This window comes from Anoplopoma fimbria, chromosome 10 (genome assembly GCF_027596085.1).
Source record: "Anoplopoma fimbria isolate UVic2021 breed Golden Eagle Sablefish chromosome 10, Afim_UVic_2022, whole genome shotgun sequence".
NCBI lineage: Eukaryota > Metazoa > Chordata > Actinopteri > Perciformes > Anoplopomatidae > Anoplopoma > Anoplopoma fimbria.
Window position 1 is genome coordinate 10,692,243 of NC_072458.1, and position 18,386 is coordinate 10,710,628.

Sequence of the window (18,386 nt, forward strand, 5' to 3'; positions counted from 1 at the left end):
ATTGATGAAGATAGCAGGCCTTTGACTGCATTTGTGACCCCATGGGGCCTGTACGAATGGATAAGGATTCCATTCGGGCTAATGAACGCACCCGCAGCCTTTCAACGCTGTATGGAGGAGTGTTTGGAAGACGTGCGGGACAACATCTGTGTTCCCTACCTGGATGACACACTAGTGTACAGTCAATCGTTTGATCGATCATGTAAACCACGTCAGAAAAGTGCTTCAGCTGTTAAGGAAGTACGGGATCAAACTAAAACCCAGCAAGTGCGAAATATTTAAACACGAGGTCCGCTATCTGGGAAGAGTCGTTTCAGCTGAAGGTAGCAATATCGATCCAGCTGACACCATCGCTGTGAGAGCCTTGAAAGATAAGAGACCGAGCAATGTAGGAGAGCTACGATCTATTATGGGCTTGTTAAGTTATTACAGGAACTACATACAGGACTTTTCCCGTATCGCGGGGCCACTTTACAACTTGCTGAAAGGGACAACAGAAGACAACAATGTGCCACAAAACAGGGTAAACACAAGACGAGGTACATGGAAGTGTAAAGGAGTGCTGTCAAACAAACCAATTGTGTGGACGGAAGAACATCAATGCATATTGGAGCGGCTAATAGACTGTCTGGTAGAGCCACCAGTCCTTGGGTTCCCAGACTTCTCACAACCATTTGTCCTCCATACAGATGCCTCAAACCAAGGCCTCGGGGCAGTCCTATACCAACGACAGGATGATAAACTCTGTGTGATAGCCTACGGTTCCCGGACACTGACAGCCTCTGAACGGAATTAACATCTCCACTCAGGAAAATTGGAATTTCTCGCCTTAAAGTGGGCAGTTACAGAAAAATTCAGAGATTACCTGTATTATGCACCTACTTTCACTGTGTTTAGTGATAATAATCCGCTTACTTATGTCCTGTCAAGTGCCAAGCTCAACGCAACTGGATACAGATGGCTAGCGGAGCTTGCAGACTTCCATTTTACCATCCGATACCGTCCAGGTAAAGAAAATGTGGATGCTGACAGTCTGTCAAGAATGCCTGTAAATATCGAGGAGATGATGGGACAGTGTACCAAAGAGTTGGCATCAGATTGTGTGGCAGCGACAACCCAAGCTGTTGAGACCCAAGACTCCATCTCACCATGGGTCTGTCCTGTACTTACCTCTCTACAATGTACAGCAGTCAGTGAAGAGACGCACAAACCATTCTCAGTTGCTGAGATTCGACAAGCACAGGAAGATGACAAAAACATTGGTCCAGTAATGCAGTGCAAACTGAAGCAAAAGACACCCTGCAAAGAAACACGGGCACCTCTCACCAGTATTGTCACCACTCAGCCATTTGAACTCGTGTCGATAGATTTTCTCCACTTGGACAAATGTAGTGGCGGATATGAGTATATACTAGTAATCGTTGATCACTTCACACGTTTTGCACAGGCTTACGCCACCACCTCCAAGTCTGCCAGAACAGTCGCTGATCGAATACTCAACGATTATGGCCTGAAGTTTGGGCTGCCGACACGAATACACCATGATCAAGGCGGCGAATTCGAGAACCAGCTCTTCGCCCAGCTTAAAAAGAACTGTGGTGTATTAGGATCGCGAACGACACCCTATCACCCGCAAGGAAATGGGCAAGTCGAGCGTTTTAATCGAACATTGCTGCAAATGCTAAAGACTCTTACAGATAAACAGAAGTCAAACTGGAAGGAATCCTTGAACAAGCTGATCTATGCATATAACTGCACACGATGCAAGGTAACAGGTTTCTCCCCTTTTTACCTTCTGTTCGGGAGGTCCCCAAGGTTACCTACTGATCTCCTGTTTGGTCTCACCACTGAGACAGGGAAAACAGACCATCGAACATATATGGAGAAATGGAAAAGAGAGATGCAGGAAGCATATGAAATAGTACAAGAGAATGCAAAGAAGTCAACAGAGAGAAGTAAAAGACATTATGATGGAAAAGTGAGAAGCTCAGTGTTGTACCCTGGTGATCGTGTCCTTGTTAGGAACCTGACACCTAGAGGAGGCACCGGAAAGCTTCGTAGTCATTGGGAAGAGAATATCCATGTTGTGATCCGCCAGGTTGGAGAAGACATCCCAGTTTATGAAGTCAAGCCTGAGCAGGGGCGAGGAAGATCGAGAATCATGCATCGTAACCTTTTGCTACCGTGTGATCACTTACCCATGGAAATCCAGCCAAAAGCAGCGTCCAAGCAAAAGAAAAGGATGACGGAGACAGCTGCAGAAAAGGCAAATCAGGAAGAGGAAGATGACGAAGAGGAATGTGGATATTATTACGAGCCACTGGTACATCCTCAAGTGCCCATTGCGGATAGGACCATGGAGCTAGCTGACACACAAGGGGACAGTGACCAAGAGACACCAGTGTTGAGCGCTGACGGGCCAGTGGTTGAAGAAAGGCCCATAACAAACATAAGTGAGTTTGAGACACACAAGGAGAATGTGCTGCAGGAAGATGATAATCAGAGTGAAAATGTACAACCTGTTGAAGAAGCACAGGACGAGAGTCCGGTATCCCAGTATTCAGATTCAGGTGTAGATATCAGGGAACAAGGACATGACCTCCCAAGGAGAGAAAGAAGAGCCCCAAAAATCTTCACCTATGACCAACTCGGGACCCCAGCATGCTATAGTGACCATGTGATATTTCAGTTTTTCTTTTTTAATAAATTTGCAAAAATTTCTACATTTCTGTTTTTTTCTGTCAAGATGGGTTGCTGAGTGTACATTAATGCGAAAAAAATGAACTTTTTCGATTTTAGCAAATGGCTGCAATGAAACAAAGGGTGAAAAATTTAAAGGGGTCTGAATACTTTCCGTACCCACTGTATGTGTATGATTTAATACTAATGCGTTTGTGTGTTTACTTTTGTACCTATGTGAATATGTTGAAAACTATACACATTAACAATGAAGCTGCCACAGAGAAAGCATCGTGTCCGAGCACCTTTATTGATTTCTCCCCTTTTCAGGGTGTAACATATGGAAAAATAAATGACAAAAAGTAATTTTCTTCACCAAAAACTTTTCTTCCTGTAAAACACAATATGTTGTGTGCTTACGTAGCCCATAACCAACCAATTTTAACTTATAATATTATGACAAATTACTAAGGTCACAGGTAATACTAGCACCATGCAAATAGGACTTAAAGAGGAACGCAGATTTTCTAAATTCATGCATGTTAATCTTATGGTCTAAGGTTATTTATGAACATATCCAACTCTGTGCAAAAACTCAAATTTGTGATCAAGCATAAAGTGTGAAGCTGCTCCATGAGAAATTAACTGTTACACATGTTATAGTTGAGTATATGGGAAGATTTTTCTGATTACAAAAGAATAAAAAAAAAGAAAACAATATCAGTCTCCTGTTTGAGACTTGGATCTCTAAATTTAGGTGGTGTTCCCTTCTAAGACTGATATAGATTATACACATCTTGCAAGTGTATGCTGAATGTGGAGTCATAAACACAGTTAATGACTCTCCATTTCACTAATGCCTGGTTTTAGTGTCATCTCTGCAGCATGCGAGAAGGTTGGCATACATTTTTAGTTCCAATACTGTGGCTAAAAGGGGCCCTGCTGATTGCCGTGGTGTTATAATCAACTCATCTGCATATCATCACTTTTGATGAGGTAGATTAGTTGGCACGGCCTTCTGTGACTTCTAATATCAGGGTGGATGATGGAGAAGAAGAGCCAGAAAGAGGGGATGAGATTTGGCAGAAAGACAGCTGGGAGGAAAACAGCCGGGGAAAGAAAGAGAGTAAAAGAAAGTAGAGAAGTAAACTTTAACTTCTCAAAGACGAGTCGACTTTCATTCTGCCTTCACTCAGTAGACAACTCAGAGAAGATAGAGGAGGCCAGTGTAGAGTCAGAATCATCAATCACAATGAATGAGGGAATATGACACTCACTAGTATACATGACATCTAAAAGTAAAAACTGTATGCACAGTGTTCCTGTTTGCAGTTGACCTTTCCAAAGATTTGCTTTTATACCAAGTCTCAAGAACAATATGTGTTATTGTTAGCTTGTCATGAGTTTTTTGACAACATATTCTGGCTGTTTCTACTAAAGAGAGGCTGTAAACTCCTACAAATACAGGACTCTGAAACAGATACAGCCACTTATTTTTAAGCACTTTACTGCACTTCTTGAGTACTTTTGGTGCATATGTGTCTTTTGTTTGTGGAAGTAACCTCTTTGAATGTGAAGGTGGCACTTATTCAAGTCAAAGATAGATCAATGCATTTAAATTATTCACCGGACCTAAATAGAAGATATGTGTTTGGGCAAGATTTCTAATCATGTTTACAATTTTCTGCACATTCAAAAAGGATCCCAGAAGTCTGAGCTTTCGAGAATAAATAGTTGTAAAATGTATTAGAAAAATTGTCGTAATGTTCGAATATTCGTAATGTTACGTCTGTGCAAATTTAGAGAAGTGGATGTGTGCTGCTCTGTTAATTGTTAAATGTTAACCTCACCACCTCCGATGAAGACCAGCTCACAGCCGATTCCCTAAACTCTTCAGTGTTTGGAGACAGTCCCAGAAATAAAGGCCAGAACGCACTAAAACGCCTGACGAATTATCATCCCATTGAATCAATTTAGGGTGGATTGCAATGGATTAATCTTTTAAGTCAAATTTAAACTTAAATTTTAACATTCTAACATTTAATGAAGTATCCTTTTTTGTAAGCCCCTACTCAAACCAAGAAGAAGGAGAAAAAAAAAGCCTCAGCCTCAAAAACCCTTCACTTAGCAGAGTTTCCCCGTCTGGTTTGGCGGCCAAAGGTCTGTAAATGAGCAGCCCTGTCTCCTACGAAATTACATTCCCAGACAGTTAAACTACATAATCAATGACATTTAAAGGGAAATGTACTTCTCCCCCAGATTACGGTCGCAGTTTTAAACAAGTGGTGGACGTTGTTAATTGAAGCAAAACAAAAATGCAACAATACTACTTGGTTAGGTTTCTTATGACATCATAGGTTGTCTTAAAATACGTTTGTTAGGTAATTTAAGTGACTGATGTAGATTATAATAAATCGGCGTTGACTTGTGGTTTTACACGGGACACGAACACTGGTCTCCTGGGTGACCCACCATTCCAGCTACTGGTACTCCCTATGCTGGTTTACGCGGATTAGGATTAGACACATTTTTCATAAATAAACGTTATCTGTGAGAAAATATCCCTGGAAACTTGATTGACAATGCCGTTTCTTTGTATGGGAGTTTTAGGAGACCGGGCTGAAATGATAAAAGCAGTGAATACATGGGAGGTGACAGTGTCAGCTGGCAGAGATCAAGTCCACATCACAACCTTTGTCACACCGTCCCCCTCTCTCCCCCCGATAATGTCATTGAGCGTAGGCCTACTGTATGGTTAGATTACAGGGTAATGAAAATACATCATTAATGCAGTAACCTATAGTATTCTTGACGTTTAGCCCTGCTTAATTCTAGATGAGGCTTCCGAGAGGTGTGTGTGGACTTATAGGAGGGAAAACATGTATTCCGCGTCAGCCCAAAACAATATGGAGTTCATGAATAATATATAGGAGCCTATAGGCAGCCTGCAAAAGACAAATGAAAACCTGTATGAAGAGGGGGAGGTGAGAAACTGGGAAAAAGCAACACAATGGAGAGACTAAAGAGGAGAAGGAGTAAAGCATAACTAACATCAGAATGCCTTCTTTGACTTTGACCAATTAAATGTTGGGTTTTAATGAAACAGAAGCACTGGGACCGTGACACGGCAACAAGAGACCAAAACCGCCGTTAAGATCAGACAAATAGCATGACTGCGGCGAAACATCTGGCCTTCCTTTGATTGACACGCAAAAACTCCATGGCAGCTCGCAGATGTCTGCGCGTCTATAGGAGTCGCTCCCAAGCACTCGCTCCCAAAACGGATGAATCACTGTGCCATTCATCGCCCCTCAGGGTGCCATCCTCTGCACCGCGGAAATGCGGCGGATTCCCTCTTTAATAAATGTGGAGGCTGCTGCCATTAATATATTTATATCTGCTTATGCACCTTGTTGAAAGCACATCCAGGGAGATTTCAAGCTATATGAGCTTATTTCTTATCTACTAAGACAACTGAGCATGAACCCCCCCCCTCCCCTTCCTCCCCAAACATCTTTTCTTCCACTCCCCCTCTTCTCTTTTCTTCTATGCTCATCTCCTTCCCTTCATTTTTTTTTTTGTTCCGTTTCTCCACACTGCAGAAATGGGATTTGAGCATTTGGGGTTCACGCGGCGGGCAACGAGTCTTGGGGACTGAAAGTTTCTGTTCCGTTTCAATCGTTTAGTTGGGGGAAAGTTTTGTTTGAGCGAACCCACTCACTGCCTGGAGACACGGTATGATAAGAAGGCTGGCTCATATCTGATAACCAGTTGCATAAACACAGAGCGAGGAGAGGAGGACAGCCTACGCTGGCTGATGCAACAGAAATAAAGCCTGTTGTGTGTACAGCATCTTTTATCGCAGCCTTGTGTTCGTATATATATAACAACACTTCATTTTCCTGGTGACCAAGCCGAGAGACGTGCACGTATGCCCACGCTCCCTCATCCTCTCTATAGCTCGACTTCTGCCTCTCTTGCTCTAAAAAAGTTGCAGAAGTATTATGAAGTACCTGAGGAGTTTTTGCTAGCGTGGTCAACGAGAACCGAAAGTTTCTGTGTCTTACCTGAGAGCGAGAACAACAGGGGTACAGGTTTTCAGTTCTGTGAATTTAGCAAACAGCCCTATTATATTAATGGTGCAATCTGAAGTTGTAAGATTGAGAATTTTGCTTTTCCCTTTCAGTATTCAAGAGCATTTGTCACACGATGGTTATGGTTGAATCTGCATAAGAGTCTAGTCCCAGGTATCCATTTCAGAAGAAGAAAAGTGAAAAAGATGGGTGTGTGTCATGACGTAGGTCACTTTGGAGGTATAGGGCATATTTTTTCATGTATTTTCTGTGTCTTTTATTTCTTTTTTCTGGTTTCAGGCATTTTAGTGTTGCTCATATTTTATACTATCTTTATGGTTGGATGAATTCAGAAAGCAAGATATTTTTGGCTAGTGTGTGGTTGTGTTCTTTTTTCATTCTGAGAATTTTTTGTTCTTAACTTTATGAAACCAGACATTCTCTTCCTCCCTAGCTACATAGTTAAGAGAACTCAGACGGCACTTGGAGGAAATGTCCTAACTAATAATCTGTCTGCCATTCTGGCACCATGGATTCATCGACACACAGCACAGTTAGGCTACTGATATTACAGAGCTATGGTTGGAGAAATAGATTCTTAGTTGCTCAAAAGGATCAATGAGTCAGGCAGACTCGACTAACATAGTCTGCCGACGCTCTCTATCTGCTACTAGGGGATGGATGTCAGGTTAAAATGGGCATCCATATTTTGGCCATTTTGAGGGTGGATGAAGGCTTCCCCCTTCATCCCCCTTATAGTGCCACGCTATATGATCATATACCTGAAAAACGAATGTTATCCCCATCAGCCTCAGCAGCACCTTGTTTTCAGTGACAATACCAAAATGCCAAGGCTAAGATAATAAACTAAGCTGCTGAACATGGTAAACATTATACCTGCTAAGCATCAGCATGTTAGCATTGTTATTGAGAGCATGTTAGAATGCTGATGCTAACATTAGCAAGCTCTCATTACTGGTTCTGCCATGTCACTTCCTATTTGCAAGAATTCAAACATAGTTGTGTGCACTTTTTGTATTATAGTAGTGAGTTACTAAGCACCTTTATGGTCCTGTACACTTTATCCAAAAGCATCTTAAGACCAACTTCCCCCTTGCGGCCAGCAGTGAAAAGGAGCATCACCTTCACCATTTCTCTCTGCACTGCCAGCTATTCTAAGACATGTCATGTACCGTGGTTGATATGACGGAGGGTGAACTGGAGGTGAAGCTGAGGTAGGCTTTGTTTGTGTTTTCATGTGTGTGAATCTCCAGCAGACTGACATTAACTCAGCAAAATTCCTCGGAGACAAGTGAACAGAGTGTATGTTGGCGTTACTGCGGCACTTTCCTGTCATGGGAATTATTCCAGATGTGGTTTGTTAAGATCAAAGGAAGAGAGAAGAGATGATCTCTAGTGCTTTAGGGGGAAAAGAGGAAGCTGAGGAAGAGAGAGAGAGTCATGCCACATTACTGTTCTTTTTTATGTGCCTGCTTTTGAATTACATTGAACCACTAATAGAACCACTAAAGGGTGGAATGTAACTAAATAGATAAACTCAGTCAATACTGTTCTTAAGATACTGGTATTTGCTTTTCAGTACTTAGATTTTATACTTCTACTTGACTACATTTTACAGAAAAATATTTACTTTTACTCTCTTTTTACAAATGCCTTTGCAGATTAAGATTTAACATAGAGAAGTATCAATACATTTATGAAATGAGATGCACTGCTGTAGATTCAATTTACCAAAACTATAAAACTAACTCCAATTTCACCAGCTAAAACATATCAAAAGTGTTTACACATTCACGCATCAGTGATAATGATCTCACAATGTAATAATATAACACTGGCATTGGCCATGCTGTCTGCATTTCTCTATTCTGGGTAGATGATTCTAATCGACGGTTTTCACTCATAGTATTATTGTTTTACATAGAAGTAAAGGACGGGAATACCTCTTCTTCCGCTGATGAATACATTTTCTGTCTTGGAGTTTGTATTGAGTAGATTTTCTGGCCAGCGCCTGCCCGTCTGAGGCTCTAGACTTCATCTCTCATCTCACTGTGGAGGGAAGGGGAGTGAAAGATATATCTTTAGTATAATCAATGGCGGATGGAAAATTTCAGACTTGGTGGATGATGCAGACATCGCCTGCATCTAGCAATCTCCCCCCACATACTGCGTCAGAGATGGGGCACAAACAAAAACATGCACGAGTTGATGCCGAGCATAAAAGTCGAAAGACGGCGCTTCGCTGGAGTAAGTTTCTCCATCTGTTTTGAAGTTCTCTGCAGAAATTCATCTCTCGCGCAACCATGTGAGGGGCAGGAATGGTGGGGGCTGAGAGTTTTTTTTCCAAACTGTACAGTGACAGTACAGCGTTGAAAGAGAGTGCATTACAATAACGCATACCCAGCATGCAACAGGTCAGCTACAGAAATTTCCAGTCTGGAAAAGTAGTGTATTTCATAAATAAACAAAAAAGTTTTTGTGCACGTGTTAAAACACCACTTTTACCCTGTAAGCATTTAGGGTAGGAGTTGTGATCTGTGTTGATTCTTCTATTTCTTGTTAAACAGTATGGAATAGCAGCCAGGCAGGAAAAGCCTGCAACAAAGAGAAGACTTTATTTATCACCCACAGATTTGACTTGTCATTTGTCCAAAAACAAGCAAAGTTTAGTGTAGTCCAAGTCATTTTATCCAACATGCAGTCCCAGAATGTGTTTCCACAGTTTCTCTTTCATTCAAGTACTCGCTGTATGCATGTTAGATGCCGAATGGAAGCAGCGAGGCAGGTGGTGTCTGCAACAGAGGGAGCTAATGACACTTTAAGGTTTCACCACAGGGGGTTTTGCTCACTGCTGGCTGCCTGCAGCACGCTGACATGTCCACTTCTCTGCCCTCCCTAACACGTGTGTGACATGTGTGTGTGTGTGTGTGTGTGTGTGTGTGTGTGTGTGTGTGTGTGTGTGTGTGTGTGTGTGTGTGTGTGTGTGTGTGTGTGTGTGTGTGTGTCTGCTCTCCGTTGCCTCTATCCCTCAGTGCCAGTGGGAAGTTGAAGGTGGAATTTATTCTGAATATCGATCGTCTGGCATCTCTGTGGGTGTTCTGTGCTGTGGCGATGAGTTAGGCTGCAGAGATTGATGCCTTGTCAGTTAGTTGTCGTGGCAAGGAGAGGAAGGGCCGTCAATGCTACATAAATCTACAGCAGAGGGGTCACAAGGGGGGCACAGGAGGAAATACAAACATTTGTTATTGACTAATTTGTTGCCATGTTTGTTTTCAAGTTTGTAACACTAATGTAGTGGCCCCTCAGCAGGTGCAGCTGTGGGGAATAGGCTATAAAGTGACTTCATGTTGATATTAGAAAAGCTATTATGCAAAAATTACTTGTTTTTTAAAGATATTAAGTGTACAGCCTGATTCATTTCAGTGCTAATATCCGTCCTCAAAAATGATCTAGGACCTCAGATAAGTCGTTTCTCAAACTGAATCTAATGTTCAGCTGAGAAACTTTTAAGATACTTTCTACGGGCACGTTGTAATTTACCATCAAACACTTACTTGGAATGGTTTCGTTCATATCGTAGTGATCCTGAAAGTGTAACATACATTTTTAGCCTAAAATATGGAGCTCCAACGTGCAACAGATGACATTCTGTTGCACATCGGAGCTCCCAGCCTACCACCACAATATATTCTCAACCTCTCTGAAACACTGTGAATTTAAAACAAAAGCAGAAGCAAAGAAGCAACGCAACAGAATACTTAAATTAGCATACAATTGTAGCATTTTCAGATCACTTTGTCAGAGGTCTGTTTACGCCACGTTACCAGCTCCTTCTGAACAGATGTGCTGCGCTCTCACATTCACTTCATTTAGTTTCTCAACAGACTAAGAAGGGTGACAAACAACAGAAGCTTCATTAAATTCAAAGAGCTTCCCTCACAGTTTTGTTGACACACCACAGTACCTGCAGCTTCAATACATCCATAATTTATTGAAATCATCTCTTGGATATATTTTCTGACTGCGTATATTGTGTATTGCCATTGCGGCTTTTAGGAAAGGTGTCTTTTTTTGTTCACACTTTGTTAAGTTGTAATGGAAAGCACATATCCTCTTAGCAAATAACAAAAACATTTTTTTTTAAATGTAATTGGTTAAATTTAAAAAGCAGGTTAAAAAAGTTTCCCTCCACTTTTCAGCTAAATTATACAGCTAACACAAAGTGTTTCACACGACTACTGTTTAACATTGGGAATAGTGTGGATGAAACATGGAACAATCACCGGATGCCAACTAACTTTAATCTTCCTTTTAATCCTTCCTGGAATACGGTCTGTGAAAGTGTTGTGTCTGCTAGCTGTTACTGCCGCGAATGTTACTGTTGTAAAAAATATTAAAAGGAGGTAACGCGTCATGAAAAAGAAAGATAGGCCCAACAGCCCCCCATCACATGTTGGTCACATCTGTGCTAGCGTGTGAGCAGCCTCTCGTGGCTGATGGCACTGTGGAAGCAGCCCAAGGAGAGAGTACTCATCGACATGATGAGGGCGCAAATAGCAGAAGAGAGCTCGAGTTGGTTGTTGAAATATACTTTAAATACACAGCTGTCACTTTCACCCCCAATTGAAAAAAAAGTAAATTCAAGCATGTAAATGTATTGATTTATTCAGCAGGGCGGAGGTCGATGGGAGCCAAGGGAACGACCAAGAGAGGTCGGGGCGCGGGTTAGAAGACTGTTTGGGATTCTTGGTAATGCATCCAAATGTGAGTCAGTTCTTGTAGCAATTACTAATTTACACACATTTTTTGCAGAACTGGCTTTTGAAAGCATAAAGACACAAACTAATGTATGCATTAAAAAAGTAGGGTTCATTGTCTCCGCCAGGAGATTATGTATTTAGTTGTGTGTGCTTCTCCTTCCGTCGGTCTGCCCATGGCTAATCTTGCACATTGGATTACCAACTTGTGAAAACACCTTTTAATAGAAACATAATTCATAATCTTCCATCGGGGGATTAAAATGTAGGCCGAGTTCTAAAATTGGTAATCCAAGCAAGGGCGCCGGAAATAGGGGGGAGGGAAGTGGGGAAGGAGCCATTGCCCGAGTCTAGTTATATTCTGTCCCCATCTTTTGTATTCTACATTAGACCATGTCATTTCAGAAACCATGCTGATGTATTAAGAGCTGAAGTAAAGAGATATAAAGGAGGTTCCATGCACATATCAAAAGACACACACTCAGGTAGGTGACCAGGTTCTCACACTCTTCCTCTGTCTCCTATCACCCTTAATCTGGGATTCTTAAAATGTGATTTTATGGGGTTCATCATAAATTATTCATGAGCGAGCTGGGACAGCAGGTTTAAAAAAAGACACACACACACACACACACACACACACACACACACACACACACACACACACACACACACACACACACACACACACACACACACACACACACACACACACACAACACAACACAGTGGCAGGGGTCCTGCTGTGGCTGAGCACTTGGCTGAATGCCATTATCAAGGTTTCACATGTGACCAACACCATCATGGGTATTTAATGTGGACCCCACGCCCTACACTCACCTATCCTCTCAGCCTTCATCGAGTGCTTGGCTGTCATCTAAACCCCCTGTTTATTTAAAAGATTTACAGGACACCTCCTGCTGTAATTTTACTTATTTCCTACTGTCATAATTGCTAATGAAAAGTGTTAATTTTATTGCAGCTCTGCTCTACCTCCTAGTAGTGTGCTCATGTTGTTTTCAAAAGGCCATTAAAAAGCCACTGGCTTAGCTACTGTAATGTAATACATCATGCTGATTAGCACCTGTATTGCAATTTCTACTAATTAGGCAGTTAATTACTGTTTAAATGCAACAGTTATTTTACATTAATGCACACTGCCACGTGAATAGGGTGGTAATAAAATACAACTGTTCCCCCCTTCTCGCTGTGGTTTTACTACGGAGTGGGATGGATATGCTTACTTATCTTTTTAGCTTTATTTGTGGACAAATATACTTTATCACAACTTACATTTTGATTCATCAAAGCAGGAAAAGCAACTTATAATATTAGTGATGGCTCCATTACATTTAAATGTTTAACAAAGACATGCCAAAGAGCCAGAATGCGCATTATATATATGAAGTAGCAAGCAGGTGTTGTTCATTTAAAAAAAGAAGAAGCACAGAAATAGAAGCAACAGAAGACTAAAACTATTCTTTAATTGTAGAATGCATTTCAAGTTAAATTTGTAAGAGGTTTGTTTACTCTACATTTGCAGCCTCCTCTAAACAGATGTGCTGCGCTATCCTATCCAATAAAGTTTTTCCAATACCGACACCAGTATCAGAAATGGCTCCATTACAGCCTCAATTGCTGGTAGGAGAACTAGTTAACGTTAGCTGCTAGCAGCCGCTGGGAAGTACAGTCCTGATTGACTGAATATGGAGCTAACAGCTAACTTTAATGGAGGTTGCTAGTTGTGCGAAGGAGATGTTTCGCAGACACTTTTTAAATAATTTATATTTAGTTATAAAAAAAGTTATATCTGATTAAGACTGTTACATTTACAAATATACATTTATAGTGCAGTAACACACTTAAAGTGCATAACACAGAGTGACAACGCAAAGTGCATTCAAATATGTGCAGCAGAGCGCCTCATTTCACATCCGCCTTATGTCCTGAGTTTAGGATATTTACTGATGGGGGATGAATTATTTTTTATGACTATTGAAGCGTCTTCTTATATTTAATTAGAACTCTATATTGTCTACCTGACAGGAGAAATGTGTATTCTGAATACGGGACATGGGCGGGGTCCATGATAATTTTCATGGCCTATTAAACTATAATTGTCTCAAAGAGCATGTGGAGGGAGGCATCACTTTATTTGTTAATTTTACAGATACTACCAAACCAAGCTGAGATTCCATAATATAAAATACTCTTTATCACAGCATGCTAAAATCACATCATTACCCTCTGTCCAACCCCAAACACCCTGAGTCTGTGCAAGAAGGTAAAGTCGCTGTTGGATCCTATCATACAGAATGTATAAGGTCACCCCAAGATAGTTTACAGTCAATATGTACACTAAGAATGCACGTAATGTTATAGACCAATAGTTAAGAATGATTCCCAAGGTGCCCTGGATTAAAATAACAATTCCTATTTTCTTAGTGTTTACAACGACATGATGGTCATCACACCATTGTAGAGACTCTTTAACCTCCGAACTAAAGCCAGTATTCATAAGTCCATAAGTCCCTAAATGTAGGTCTCATTAGAAAACTTGACAGTAGAAGTTGAACAGAATGGGAGAACTCACACATCCCTAAGGACTCGTAATAAATAACTTAGGACTTAGATAATGTCTGGTTCACTCACTGCTGTTGGTTTAAAAATTAGTGATACCACCTGATTGGCTAACAGATGTTTGTCTGAGTTTACTGACCTAGTTGTATGGCTGCAGGGCATTTAAAGCAGATCTGAAGTCTACAAACATCAGTCTGGCATAGGCTCTTGGGTTTTCAAGGTATTGCAAAATAAAGTGTGTTTTGTTAGACGATTGTCTTTATAGCCAAACTGATAAGAATCTAGCTTTCCATTTAGTTCAGTTGTCATGGAGATAGATATGTTGTCACGGCACCATGGAAACAGTGTGATACAGCCGAAAGCTCTGGGCGGCTGTGGCACATGAGGTAGAGTGCTTGTCCCGTAACCACAAGGTTGGTGGTTCAAACCCCTCTACCGGCAACATGCCGAGGTGTCCTTGAGCAAGACACCTAACCCCAAATTGCTCCCCGGGCGCTTCATTGCAGCCCACTGCTCCTCCGGGATGGGTTAAATGCAGAGAAATGATTTCCCCATTGTGGGACTAATAAAGGCTTAATTAAATTAATTAATTAAAACAAAGTAAATGTACACTGAATTAGTTGAAGACTGAATTTAGTTTTTAAGCCAACATGGATGAGATGTCCTAAAAATACTAAGAGCTTGAGTGACAATAATTACTTATCAATGACAACTGAATGAACTCCATCCACTGATGAAGACCGTGTGGTTGAAAGCTGTCAAACTGTAGTTGAAGTGATTTAGTGTGTAGTGTAAACAAGGCTTTAAGTCTCTCAAATGTGACAACAAAAAATTAGTAGGTAGCGCTCTAGCAGCACAACAGCATCCCTGTTAATGGAGCGTTAACCAAACAATTATTGGTGCTGACAGTGTTGAAAATCATGAGTGTTTGCCTTTAATTGAAAAGGTGCTGTGAGGGGGTAAATATCTGTTTATTTTGCTATTCATCTCCTTGCAGCTCACAGGCTGGTGCTTGACATAGCCTTTAACAATAGGAGCCAATCATGAATGATTTCAATTGGTCCTCCGTGGAGACTGAGGATCTGTCATGTTGTGTGTGTCCTTGTGTGTGTAAGTGTATGTGAGGGGATCATCAATTTTTTCTGTCATCATGTTTGCCAAGAATAACAGAGAGTGTCTTGATCAATGCTAATGGTTTGTGTGTTTGTGTGCAAGTGTGCAAGTGTGCATGTTTTGTACCATAAGGGTTTGGAGTCCTTCATGCCTTTCTGTTTTCAAGGAAATTGCTATTGATGAGCCTCAATGCAGCGAAGGACCCCCTTCCAGTTATAATGGCAGTGCACTGCATTAATGTCATGTTTTCCATTTATTTCCTTAGGAATCCTGACAAGCACATCTCAGGTTGGGTGGTTTACGGGGACCTTCCTAAACCAGTGAAACACAACGATATGGGGACACATTCACATACACATCTCAGATTATGTGGTTTATGAGGACCTTCCTTAACCAGTGCACATTCACACACACACAATCCCCCAGAAGGCAACCTTTGTTGGCGACTATGGCTCAGTGGTAGAGCAGGGTCGTCCTTCAATCAGAAGATTGGCGGTTTTATCCGGGGCTCCGCTAGTCCATGTTGATGTGTCGTTTGGGAAGACACTTAACCACAAATTTCTCCCGCAGTTGTATGAATGGTTGTATATGATTAGATAGTCCTGATTGGCATGGTAGTCCCTGGCATCAGTGTAGGAATGTGTCTGAATGGCTAAATGATGACCTGTAGTGTTAAAGCGCTTTGAGTGGTCAGAAGACTAGAAAAGGGCTATACAAGTAAAGTCCATGTAAAACCCAAGAATTTGAAATGGTGCCTACCTAATCAGTTCATAAAATAAATATTTGAATTCAGTTGTTCAGGTATAAATTAAATGTCTATTGAAAATACTTGCATCGATGTTGGAGAAAAAAACTAAAATATCGATCAAATTGAAAAGATTTTAGATGCAAAGTAACAGTGTGTGCGTGATAAAGTATTGCCTGCCTCCCCTGTCCAATCCATACATACATTTGGTGTTTGACCTTCCAGCATCCCAAGCCTCTATTTCATATATTCGTTTCATCGTTCTACATGTAAAATGGACGAGCCCCCTGTTTTGAGAGACATGAGGTGAGAGCAGCTTCTGCATAATGCTGTCTGTCATGTGGATGCGGTAGTATATTCACCGGAATCCGAAAATAATGATATAATTCCCAATCATTGAATTCAGCTGTAGGTAGACTGAAACACTAATAGGCTCTACAATTAAAAACGAGACAATGTATTTGCGCAGCCGCAAGTCCTCATTAAAAGCATGAGTTGCATTGTCTATATAAAGAGTTTAGGTGTGTGTGCCTGAATGTGCGCCTGCAGGCATGTTTTCATGCCTGTGTGTTGTATTGAAGACCGTAGATCCATGTGGGACCAGGAGGAAAAATTATTCAGGTTTTTGTATTGTAAATACACAAACATGCAACCCCACAAGTAGGATTTCCTGTTGTTAGTGTCTATTTGAATAAGGTTACAAGTCAAAATGTTACATGAGAGATGTCAGAAATATTATCAGCCCTCAGGATGTTTTTGAAGGGAAAAGAAATGCACTCACCTAATTTACATGGATTTGTACCCTCCTCAACCTCCTCACAGAAGTAACACTAACATTTGACCTCTGATTATTTTTATTTTCCCTTTTCAGGCATTTTTCCTTCATTCGTTTTCCGAAAGAGCGTAAAGGCAGCCAATTTCAATTGTTTCCATGTGATTTGTGATCATCAGCATAAATGTGCCTATTTGTAATACATTTTTCATTTCTTAAAGTCAACTCTTGACCTCTCTAAAGTTCCACTTATGGTTCATACAGCTTGAGGACCAAATCAATCAATACTAATAATCAACCTAATATGACTACATTTCTTTATTATTGTAATTTATGCTTTATTTATGATATCTACACCATAAAGCAGATTAATAACAAGCAAATGAGAGCAGCCTAAAGTGACGACCACACATAATTTGTAAGTGTGTATGCATTTGCTTCTTTTGCTGCCAGAATGAAATGGAGAAAAATGACAGGAAGAGAAGGGGAATAGAGAATAGGGGTGAGATGAACCTCATCCTTGCATGCATGTTGTAATGAGCCAAAAACCAAAATCCTTCAACAATCCACAATCCTGCAAACCTCCTGTCTGATGGAAAATCCGCCACCCCCTGTTGTCAGAGAGGCTGTCCTGTAAGTCGGGCCTCTGCAGGGTGCTCTGCGTGAAACTATGAATCCCGACCGGCTTGTCTGACACTGATTGTAAAGAGCACTGTCTGTCAAGCGTTTGAATGAAAAGTGTTCTAAATAATATAAAGGTGATTGATTGATTGTGTCCACTGTTGACAGACATTGCTATTGAGCTGAGACCTGGAGGAAACAATGAAAAGGGGTTTATGATGTCAGTAGGTTGCATCCAATTGGAGTTGTGAGCTTGTGACAAGGGGTTGGTGGGTGGGGGGGAGATAGAAGAGTGAGACAGTAAGACAGATAGGTAGAGATCATCAGTTATACTGCATCAGCTATTAACTGTAATCTCAGTTGTGGGGGAGGGAATGGATATAATTTTAGCCAAATACCACACCTGAAAGAGAGGGATGAGGGCTTTTTTCAGGATTAAACAGATTATTTGGCACTTCCATCCCCACAGTAGGGTTGGGGATGGAAGTGCCGCTAGGGATGGGCCATGGTTTCTATTATTGTACTGTCCAGTCGTGGTTACTTGAGATAATTTGATCACCGGGGAGGGGCGACGGCATGGCTCAACATCTGCAGAGCTATGAAATAATAGATGAGGTAAAGTTACGTGAATTAACAATTATAGAAGAGGGTCAGCACTTTATTCAAAATATCTTAAAATTAAAATAGGCTATTATATTTAATATCACTATCCAAATCATATCTATAACTATTAAGGGCTGTACCGAATAGTTTGACACATGAAGCTTCATTCAAAATGTTGACATTTTAATTATTATTTTTATCTACTTCAAGAAGCAATGTGTTCAATAATCTTTCTGCATTGTCTCCCACTTGCAGCAGATGAGCACACAGCTGAATCACCAGGGCTGTCTAGCAGCATTCTAACAGCACCATAAATTACATTTATATAACCATTATAACACAAAATCATATTTTTCCCATTTCTGGGGGGTGATAACATCATAAAATATGACAACAGACATTTTAAGCTACATTTGGAAACC